This window comes from Camelina sativa, chromosome 4 (assembly GCF_000633955.1).
Source record: "Camelina sativa cultivar DH55 chromosome 4, Cs, whole genome shotgun sequence".
Classification (NCBI taxonomy): domain Eukaryota; kingdom Viridiplantae; phylum Streptophyta; class Magnoliopsida; order Brassicales; family Brassicaceae; genus Camelina; species Camelina sativa.
This window is the reverse complement of record NC_025688.1, coordinates 11166976-11179681: the sequence shown is the minus strand read 5'-3', so window position 1 is coordinate 11179681 and position 12706 is coordinate 11166976. Positions and strand designations below refer to the sequence as shown.

At 33.4% G+C, this 12706-nt stretch overlaps 1 pseudogene; it reads left to right on the top strand.

Annotated features, from left to right (window-relative positions):
• LOC104780256 lies at nucleotides 2826–4835 on the top strand (annotated as a pseudogene).

Sequence of the window (12706 nt, the reverse complement as noted above, 5' to 3'; positions counted from 1 at the left end):
AAAAAAAAAAAAAAAAAAAAAAAATCCTACACGGCTACACATTGTTACCGGTTGATACTTAATACAAAATGTATATTTACTTTCACCGATACAGGATAATACTTGGGTTCATCTCTAGTATTGAACCTCTTTATTCATTCCATTAAAATAAGAAAACAATATATATATATATATATATCATTTTTCAATAAAAAAACCCAAACTTCTCTTTATAAACTAAACCAATATATAATTTCGTTCTAATTGCACCTTATTTGTAAACCCAAACCGATATATAATTTCGTTCTAATTGTAAAATTTAAACCTAACCACCTTATTTATAAACCCATACCGACATATAATTTCGTTTTAATTGTAAAATCTAAAACTTAATTCTCATTTATAAATCCAAACCGATATATAATCTTGTTTGACTGTAAAATCTAAACCAAGACAATATTTAACTTTCCTTAAATAAAAATATACAGAATTTGCTTTTTTAATGTTTTTTGCTTTTTAATTTAATTTTAATTTATTTTTAAATAAAGTATTAAATAGAACATTCTAATTGGTTCAGAAGAGAAGGATGAACCAAAATTCTTTGTAGACTTGAGTCTAGTTTAATTAATTATCATATCACCACACTTAACTATGGAACCACTTTTGTTTGATAAAAATATTTATATTAAAAGCAAAAGTTAATATAAGTTGGATATTATTAATACGTCTGTGAGAATTCTGGTGTCAGTTTTATATATATTTTTTCCATTGAAACTTGTTATATATAACATATCGATCTTAAACCAAGGATAAATCGAATAATCTTAAACCTGGAGATTTTGAGTAAGGCCTAATAATGGGTTTGTGGGCAAAAGGTCACAAAAGCCTCCAAACCGACCTCATCTTCGAGCTAACTTCATCTTCAAAGCGACGTACTATATAGAAAATAAAAATACACAAGATCGAACATAAGAGGAAGATTTCTTTTTCTGGCCTAAGGAAGTTTTACTTATTTTGTAACCTAACTATTTCATATAAATAGGAGAATTTGTCCCGTATGAGAATAATACAAAAACCTTAGTTCTAAAATTCTTCTTAAGAAGAAACCTAACTTATTTTTCAAGAGATTTCAATTCTTATTTTGTTTTAGCTTTGAATCGAGTTTTTGAGAATAATTGTTAATTGAATTTGTTTTCTCTTTCAAACAAATTCATTGTATGAATATTTGATTCCACCAAACTATCGTAAATATTATATCAATGTAATTGTGCACCGAAAAAAAGATCTATACAATGTTATAAGTACATACAATAGAACCTCTATAAATTAATATTCTTTAAACTAATATTTGCTATAAAATAATATTTTTTTTTTCGTTTCTGAGTTGGATCAGCGTAAAAAATGACACAATTCAATAAAATAATAAGATAATACTTAAAAAAAAAATTATATGTAAAAATATGGTCTCATAAATATTATAAATTAAAAATGATATAAAATAAATATATATATATATCTAAGAAAATTTAATAAAATATGATTCTATTGTTTTTTGCCTATTTTTTAATTTGTATTCTTATTGGAGCTCATCTATAATCTTTTATTGCATCAAACAAAATTTGTGTTGTTTTCTCAAATTGTAAAAAAATTATGGCATGTCATAGGCGCGATAGTTGCTTCTTTACTTGTTATTGGTTATAAAGATACTGTAATATATTCTTGGACTTCATCATGAAAGATAGTAACATCGATTTCTTCTAAATTCTGAACTTCTAAACATTTATTATTTTCACCTGAATAATCTAGTAAACTATTGACATCCATCATATTATGCCAAAATTATAAATTAAGAAAATTTTATAAAAGTAAAAATTATAACAAAAGTATTTTATTTTTAAAAGAGAATGTTCAAATATATGAAAGTGAAAAGATGTCTTTATAAAATTAATATTTTATTAATTTATCGATTAATAAATTTTTATAAATTTATAAAATTTTATGGTTCCAACTTTATTTTACTGTAGGTACCAATTTTGTAATCATCAATTGTTCTGAACTTCTAAGGTGTTGATTGGTTCTCCCGTTTGCGGTTACATTTTTTTTATAATTAAAAATAAATCAATGATACTGAAATATTTTTTTATATATCTTCTACCTAACTATTTTATCCATTAAAGACGGGAGAAAATGAAGTACGGATACGATTGAGGAGATTAGAAAATAAACAATTATACCAGAAAATAAGATTTCAATAAACAATAACCGAGAAAACTTGATGTAAATTTAATGGCATATCGCACATTTAAGTTCAAAAAAATCTAAATAAATATAAAATTTCATCAGAAAATCTAAGAAAATAAAATTATTTATGAAAAATATTAATACTAAACACCAAGAATTCTTCTCAACTATCGCTTCAATATGAAATTTATTTGTTTTCTGAATAATTATTTTAGTATTTTTAATAAATTTTAATTATAAATCAAGTTTAATAAAAAAATTGGTGTTTTAAAACATTTATATAATTATATATTACATTTATTATGTTTTAACTGTTATTGCATCCGTTGGTCAACTAGTCGTAAAACTCCTGTAAATACACCCATTTAAAAACGCTAAATCAGTCATTCAAAACGCTTAATAACGCTTAAAACCGCAACTATCCACTTCCACAATTTCCTATAACTGCAACCGCAAACGATGCGGTTGAACTAATCCGGTCCATGGTATCACATGTAGTGTTATCATGTCGTTTTCTCGTAAGTAACGCCTAAAAAACATTTTAAAATTATACTTCCCATAATAGTGCAGATCTAGTATAATAAAATATGATGCCACCCCAAGTACAAAGAAACACATCTATCCGACTATCTCTCTACATATTTCTCTCCCACTTCTCTCAACGACCAAAATGTTATATTCTATACATATTTTGACTTAACAAAAGTAGCAGAAAACATCAACTGAAAAGAAAAAAATAATTATAGAAAGAGAAAAGCAAAAGAGCAATGGCGATAAGCTTCACAACCATAGCTCTTTTGACCCTTTCACTGTTACTAATTTCCTTGTCTCTCGGTGTCGTCACAGCAAAAGAGTCGCATCAGAAGGAAGCGGAGTGGACGATGTACGAGCAATGGCTTGTGGAGAATGGGAAGAACTATTACGGTATCGGAGAGAAGGAGAGACGCTTCATAGTCTTCAAAGACAACTTGAAACGCATTAAAGAACACAACTCGGATCCGAACCAGAGTTACCAACGCGGGTTGAACCAGTTTTCGGACCTGACAGCTGATGAGTTTCGATCTAATTACTTAGGAGGGAGAATGGAAAAGAAGAGCGTATCAGATGTAGCGGAGAGGTATCAGTACAAAGAAGGAGATATTTTGCCTGATGAAGTAGATTGGAGAAAGAGAGGAGCAGTGGTTCCACGAGTTAAAACACAAGGAGACTGTGGTATGATTTTCAATTTTCTTGGCATTATTTGATTTTATATTGCCACTGTGGTTGAGATATATAATTAGCGATTGATAAATATGTAGGAGGCTGTTGGGCGTTTGCGGCGACTGGAGCGGTGGAAAGTATAAACCAGATCACAACCGGATAATTGATATCTTTGTCGGAACAAGAACTCCTTGACTGTGACAGGACCGACAACTTTGGATGTATTGGAGGTGGAGCAGTATGGGCTTTTGACTTTATTGTTAGTAACGATGGTATAGTAACAGATGAAGTTTATCCTTATACTGGCAATGATACTGCAGCGTGCAAGGCCATTGAGGTTTGTAAAAAACCAAACATAGATGATGATCTTTTTATTTTAGACTCAATTTTGGTAACTTGATACTACCATATTTGTCTTTTAGCATTTCGTCTAAAATCTATTTTACGGTATAGATGCTTAAGTATGACCTCCCTCTCTATGCTTTGTGGTAATGATTCCTCTGGCATTACAACCTTTTGGTTCAACCGGAGAAGAGATCAGGGATCATTTATTTTTCGTTATTTTTTTCGGGAATCACCTAAAATTTCAACTAATCTTTTTTTCATCTCTGTTTTGATTATGCAGATGCCTACCACCCGTGTTGTTACCATTAATGGCCGTGAGGTTGTTCCAGTGAATGATGAGATGTCTTTGAAGAAAGCTGTTGCTCATCAGCCTATTACTGTTATGATATCAGCAGCAAACATGAGCGACTACACATCAGTAATTTCAATTGAAATTGTCACCAAAATGCTTGATTTAATTTTTTTTTTTTAAACCCCAATACTAAGTTTTTAAACCCCAATACTAAGTTTTGATCATATATTCGTTTTGGTTTTTCTTGTGTTTTTTCTCAGGGTGTGTATAAAGGACCCTGTAGTAACTTGGGGGGAGACCATAATGTGATAATCGTGGGGTATGGAACATCATCAGACGAAGGAGACTACTGGCTTATTCGTAATTCATGGGGACCAGGATGGGGAGAAGGCGGATACCTTAGGCTCCAACGCAACTTCCATGAACCAACCGGGAAATGTTCAGTCGCAATGGCGCCTGTATACCCAATCAAGTGGAAATCTTCATCTGATTTATTGTCCCCAAGTGTGTTTAAATTGGTTCTTTTATTTGCTTTTCAGTTAATTAGTTTGGTCTTTCTTTGAGATAGACTTTATTGGTGTTCAAGCTCGATCCACAAGGGTCCGTGTTGTTACTTTTTTAGTAACCCAGCGCCTACTAACATACATTGAGCTTCGTTTTATTTGTTCTTTCGGCTTTTGCCAAGTATTTGAGTTTTAGCTTCTGTTAGTCTTTTGCAAAAAAAAAAAAAAAAAGCTTCTGTTAGTCTATAATAATGATAACCATGGGATGGTCTTTATTTTCTGCGGGTTTTTTCTAGAGTTGATCTTAATGGTTTCAGCTGTATAAGTAGAATTGTTAGTTGTTTCTTGTTTCTTGTTTATTTTTTTTAAGCAAAAAAAAAAATGATTCGTCTCAATTCTCAAACCTCTCACTTTGAACTAAGCTCTCATTTTAGTTCTTTAGAATCCTAGCTTTCTTGCCTTCCAAAGACTTTTGAGATTTGGACTCCAGTCAAATATACATGTAATTGAAAATACATATATTTTCAAACCGTTAAGGAGATTTGGAAATGCACCAAATCTTTGGAAATTTGAAAATGTCTATATTTTTACGTTGCAAATCCGTGTACTGTAAACACAAAATAATCTCCTTCATCTGATGAGGTAACCACACGATTTGGTGGATATTCATATCATACCCCAAAAAAAAAACTCTTTGAGAGGACTGGCTAAATTTTGCAGCAAGTTAAAAGCGTTAAAGACAAGAAATGTAGAGTTCTAAAGAACTTAGCTGTTCTCGTCAAAAACAATCTCGTTAGAGCTACAATGAGAGCTTAGTTCAAGCAAGAGGGTTGAGACGAATATATAATTTTTTTTAATTAATGTTTAATTATGTTCAAAAGAAAAAAAAGTTTGTTACATATGAATGCAAAAAATTCAAACAAAGATCATTTATCCTTGAACTCTTCTGGTTCCAAATCAACACTGGATTCCATCTTCGTATTTAGAGTGGCCTCAACTGTTTAGTGTGCTTAACCTGTTTCGGATATTCTTGTCAGATCATTTTGACCAGCTTGCATGTCGGGAACGGCTGTTCCCATGTCTCCTACTGTTTCGTTCACTCCATATGGAATGAATTGTGGTTTGAAAAACGTACTGTATTCTTTATTAATTTATAACAACCAACAAGAAACAACTAATGATTCTACTTGTACAGTCAAAAGCAATAAGATTAACTCTATTTACGTTTCTATTTATTTAGGTCATAATTAGAAGAAAAAAAAATTGAAAACATTATGTCGTATGTATATACTTCGAAAACGCTAAATAAAATTGTTAACATACATAAATTATATGTATACTAATACTTATACATAAATTATATGTATACTAAACATTTTGTGGTTAGTACGTATACTAATACTTTTTAAATTATAAATTAAAAACAAAAATATTATCTTTGTCAATTGGAATAATCAAACTTGGGGAAAAAGGTGTCATCACCTAACTAATTACAAAATATGTTATTAGTGCTTTAATCATCTACATGAACTAAAACATATTTTTACATATAATCGAATCAAGTGAGCCCCTAATTTTTTAGTGGGTAGCACAAAGGTTGATATTATGTTTAGGCTGAACAAAAAAAAATTACACATGACACACAGTAACAGTTCTATTAAAGATAAAGTTGATAGAACCTAAATCATAAAGTTATATAAACATATAAAAATTATATAAAAATTTATTTTTATTCTTTTTGTTTGCGTACATGTGTAAATCATAAAGATAAAGTTAATAAAACTTTGTTTTTATTCTTTTTTGTTTGCATACACAAAGTAGTTCACTATTCTTTAGTCTTGATCTCTTGTGCTTTTGTTAGGTGCAATGCAAATATGTGTACATCAATAAATCAATCTATCATGTCTTTTCCCTTTCCAGCAAAGTTTGTCAAATCAGCACACCATTAGTATGAAGTCTGAAGTAAAAGTTGTAGATTAAAAGTCCTACACCTAGAATGTCTAGCACTCATGGCAAATAACCTTTGATATAAAGACAAAACAAGAATAAAATAAAATGAGTAATTTAAGTCAAAAATAAAATAAGATGAGTAATATTCTGCATCCACAGTCCCAATTATCATTTTGAAAATTAGCGAAACTGAAAGACAACCAGAGCGGAAACATTATTTTTGAAATTCTTGATAGGTGTAATATTTTGCATCCACAACTAGTTTCTCAAAAAAAAAAAAATCGATCTTATGGAGGTCCAGGAAAACACTAATGATAATTGATGAGGTAGGAAATAGGCCATTTGATTTCTAGAATATAAATTAGAAACGACAATTTGCTAAAACTATAAAATAAAATTATGATTAATTTTATTTTATATCTTTGGTTGAAGAACAACATTACTGTAATTTCTATCTTTCTATCACCCTCAAACCCTTCATAAAACAATAGTGAAATTAACAACATTATATTTTGTTTGGATTCTGTTTAATTATAGGAAGCTGAATTTTTATTCAATGTAACAGTGACGGAAATACAAACTCAGCGTGGGTGGAGAAGAAGCAGGCGTCCCTAGCATACAATAACTTCAAGTGCCACTCAACATCAGCTATTGGAGGTGTCAAGTAATATTAGTAACAACAACACAAAGCTCAATTGTTTGTTTTTAAAGACATTCATTTGATTTCTAACCATTCTCTACTTCACTCTGTCATAATTTTCAAAATACCGTGTGGAGCTGGTCGTTCACGACGGCATAACCAGCAGGGTCTTTGTCGTCTTTGATAAAGACATGGTGAAGTTAACCAACATACAAGCAACGACGTTAGCTTCGCAGATGGTGTACACAAAATGTGACATAAGGGAAGACCGATCAAAACAGGGGGACAAAAAATAACACAAATACAAATGATCATGGTCACAAAACAAATACGGGATTAACCTAATCTGGCAACCATTTACACAAATAAGGTAAAAGATGCAGACATTTAGAACACAAAACAGATACTCAACTAAGAGTTCCACATTTAGTTCCCCACAGAACATCAATGTTTGTAAAAAAAATCGCCCCCAACAAAAGCTCCCCCAAACTATTAAAAAAGAGCAAAAACAGAACTATTTCAAAATCAATATAAGCGCAAACAAAAACTAACAAAAAAAAAAAAAGAAAAAAAAAAGAGAAAACAGAAATCACAATTAATCAAAACAAAAACAGAAACGGCCCTAATGAATCAAAAACAAAACCGACCTCCAAAAAGTAACAATTAATTAATTAGAGAATCAAAGGTAAGAAGACACTTAAATAATTTGAAAACACAACTCGAATTAACAGTTCCGTTCAACGAAGAAACCAGGGAAGAACCAATTACCCACAAGCGAAATGCGAAGCCAAGGCGAAATCAACCAAACAAGCGAGAAAATAATACTGTTCAGCATCGATATAATGGATAGTTTAAATTTTGAGCTCCAATCCTTCTACTGTCCTCTAGATCGGAAAATGAATTAACTCCTTCCCGTTCAAATAGAGATAATATTAGGCCTGAAGAGATAATTAACTCCTTCCGGTTCAAATAAAGATAATATAACATCCTCAAATAAATAAAATCCACAGTTGACCCAATAGACCACTAGATTTTGAGGCCAAAAAGGATATTTTGGCCCAATCAATGTAACAAAATAAAAAACCCACCAAAAAGCCTAATGTAAGCAATTTGAAAACATTATTAAAAACTAAACAAACTCACAATCCCAATGTAAGACAATGAGGAAAGCATTGACAAACAATCCTCACACATTGAGTTAAATACAATAAACAATCAATCTAACCAAACACAAAAAAAAAGGAAAAAAAAACAATTACAACCACAAAATCAACATATACAATAAAACCTATACTTAGGAAATTTAAAAACATGAAATACAAAACCAAATTTCAAAATAAACACAACTAATTACTAACAAATTTGTAAAACTTCTCACTATAATCTACTTAATGCAACAAAAACACCAAATAAAAACAAAACCACAATATAAAAACAATAGAAACAAAGAAAAGAAAGTGAGTACCAGATACACACAAAAATTTAAAATACAAAAAAATTGTTTTAAAAAAAAACAAAACAAACCATAATCTAACTACCAGAGAAAAAAATTAGACTAAATTATACTAGCTGAAAAAACATAGAGGAAAAAATAAACCAACAATAGAGCAAAAGAAAACATACTAACAACATAACCTGACGGAAAGAGGAAAATACATAACCAAAAAACAAATTAACAAAACAACCGAAATAGCCACCCTCATCTAACTCCCGCGCGTAGCGCGGGTCAATTCTAGTTTCTTTATATAACACACAAGACTCAAAAATGTTACTACGGTATATTGTAGGATTTGTTTTTTGGTAAAAGAGCGGGAATCTCCCTATTGTATTATTTAGAAAAGGAAAGTAAACAATTACACGCATATTTTTCTTATCTGAGGCTGTCCAGCAACATCTTCATCCAAGATCAATGCCAAATCCAAAGGAAAAACATCTAAAGCATGAAATCCTAAGCATAAAGAAAACGCATAGTTCGCTAATCTATCAGCAAGACGATTAACTTCCCTATACACATGAGAAATTCAGTCAATCCAGTCTTTTGTAAGAAAGCCATGGCACAACCGTACCATGAAGGACAGCGGATGTGTTGCGCATATCCCTGTCATTAAGTAACCCACTACCAACTCTGAATCAACCTCCAACTCCAACCGTGTGGTTCTCTTCTCCCAAGGGACATAGAGGCCATAGTACACTCCCCAAAGTTCCACAAGCGGAGCTGTACATATACGCCACACCATTCACCATTCTCATTACGTATCACACCACCCACCATTGCTAAACCCAGATTTCCATGAGACGCCCCATCCGTATTCAGCTTATACCACCCCACACCTGGCAGTTCCCATTTGACCAATCTGTCCACTCTCAATCACTGTCTACCCTGACTCCTTCCTACTGCTCTAGCCTGAACGACCTCTTTAACCATTCCTTTAATGACCTGCACCCGGTCCTTACAAAGCCGATTATCCCCAAAGACATTACCACATCTCCATTTCCATCCCCACCAAACCCCAATTGCAAATGTTGTTGCCTATGGATACTCGCCATACTTAACTCCATCACACAATTTTGTAAAAAGCCACTCCAATACAAATTGACTAAAAAATACTTGTCTCTTCCGCATTGGGACTAAACGCGTCCATATACCCTCCATTGCAGGACAATCACGAAGCACATGTATAATAGTCTCCACTCCTCCATTACAGACGGAACAAATATCAGTATCACTAAGATGTCGTCGGTAGCGCTCATGGTTCGTCATGATCACTTGGTGTCCATTAGCCAAAGGAACACGCGAATCCACTTAGGTACAGTTACTTGCCAAATACGCTCATAAAAAATCCCCATGGCAGCCCTTGGTGTAGAGTCTTGACTCAAAAAATCATAAGCAGACATTACACTAATCTGCCCATCTGTTGTTCCTCCCCACGAGATTATGTCCTTCACCCCTATGAAACTATCTAGTACTATTGAAGCCAACTCAAGTCGTTGTGTGTCAGTTACATACGGACCAATATGATTAATATTCCAACTCCTCCCTGCAATCCATAGCTCCCTCACTATCACAGCTTCATAATCAAGAGGTAAGTTCCCTGCATTTATATCTTGAAGAGAGCTACAACTCAACCATCGGTCTGTCCAAAAACAAACTGTTCTACCATCCCCAAGCGCCCACCTGTGCGCCCTATAGATAATCTCTCGTATTCCACAGCACAAACTACGCCACAATACCGACCAATTACTCTTTACAGATGTCCAGGAATGGTCGTGGATCCCTCCTACCTTGTACTTCTTCCTCAAAACCTGAGCCCACAAGCTCTCATGATCATTTAACACTTGCCACCCAACCTTTGCAACCAGGACCTTGTTCATGTTGCCCGCTTTCCGACTACCTAACCCCCCTTCATCTTTAGGTAAACACACGCGATCCCAAGCCACTAGATGCTGCTTCCTGTTTTCCATAGAGCTCCTCCACAGAAAATTCCTTGAAACTTTATCCAACTCCTTTAAAGTGGAAGCAGGCAACTTAATAACGCTCATAGAATGAATCGGGATGGATGAAAATACCGTTTTCGTTAGTGTGATATGGCCCGAAAAACTTAACATTCTCCCCTTCCATCCTGATAACCGACTGGACACCCTCTGCAAAACCTCACAAAATGTCTCCTTGTTGATACACTTATGTAGGACTGGCAGACCTAAGTGCTTGCCTAAATCATAAGTGGATTTAATCCCACTTTCCTCACTTATCAACCTCCCTAAATCACGGGAGACATTACTAGAAAAGAATATTTTAGACTTCTCTAAGCTGACTTTATGCCCAAATGTCATACAAAACATCTCTAGCACTCCCCTGATCACTTGTATTTGAGCCAATGATGCCTCTGCAAAGAGAATCAAGTCGTCAGCAAAACATATATGGGAGAGCTTCAGACCACCCTAAGATAACTTAATAGGCTTCCATTTCTTGTTCTCGACTGCCTTCTCAATCAATTGACATAATCTCTCCAAGCAAAGTACAAACAAAAATGGTGACAAAGGGTCCCCTTGTTGTAATCCTCGCAATGGTTTGAACGCATCAGTCCTCTCCCCATTCCAAAAATACTCATTGACGGTCCTGTCACACACTACATGATCCACCTAACCCACAAATTTGATAATCCTACCGCATTGAGAGTATCCTCTAAGAAATCCCATTGGATTCTATCATACGCCTTCTCTAGGTCTAGTTTCAACAACATCCAACCTTTTCTACCCTTTTTCCTCCGCATAGAGTGAACGAATTCTTGAACTATGACGATATTATCCGTGCTTAGACGTCCCGAAATAAAGCTTGTTTGAGCGGGTCCAATCAACTTGTTCATCACTGGCTTCAGCCTTTCCACCATCATCTTGGTAATAACTTTAAACAGTACATTACACAAACTAATAGGGCGAAACTGAGTAATCTTCTCCGGATTTAAAACCTTAGCAATTAACACCACCACTACATCATTTGTATCCACCGGCAACATACCCGTTTCAAAGAAACTTAGAACAAATTGTATAACCGATTCACCTACAACATCCCAACACTTTTGATAGAAAACCGGTTGGAATCCATCTGGCCCTGCTACTTTATAACTTCCCATACTTCGAAGAGCTATCTCAACCTCACCCGTCAAAAAATGTTTACTTAAAGCTAATCGATCTTCAAGAGAAATTGAAACATGTATTTTTGTATGGTGATGATGGAGATATGATATGATGATGAATATAGAGATGGATGCAAGGTGTTTCAATTACCCTTATGTAGTTGTAGCATAAAGGATGGCAAACCATAATGAGTGTGATGCAAGCAATCAGGATGTGAAAACTCATCTAAGTTAAGCCAAATATAAAGGATGTTTGTCACTAACAACCTAATGATGATAATGAAATACATAATGTTAAGCTACTAAAACAAGATGCTAGATGCAAAGTAAACAGAATGATCAAAGCAGTAATAGAATGAAACAGGAACAAGAACAAAAATTATACTAATGCTAAACAAGTAATGCCACAGGATTAAACAGAAACTAAATGAATGCAACATGAAATGCAACTAGAATGAGACAGGGAATGAAACAGAAAGATGCAAAACATAAAACAGGAATTCTGGAATGAGCTCGAGCAAGCACTCGATCGGATGCTCGATCGATTGGATGGTCGAGTTGATGAGCGAATGTTTGAAACATAGCAAACAACAATCAATTAACAGGATTTAAAACATGAAAATCAATAAACAAGGAAAGGTCTTAAGGATGGATTCATGGGATGGACTCAAGCTATGGTTATCTAAATTGGCCAACAAACCTCAATCAACAATGAGCTATCTCTAGACAATGATCTTCTAATACATGTTAATCCATTCTCATGACAATAACAATCAAGCCAAGATACTTCTTAGACCTAGCTCTCACTAGCTATTACATATCAAAGCAGACATTAAACAACCAGATCATTAATGTCAAAAATCAACAAAACATCTAATCTCTTAGCATGCTTCATGATAATCTCTAGCATTAGCCTTATCTA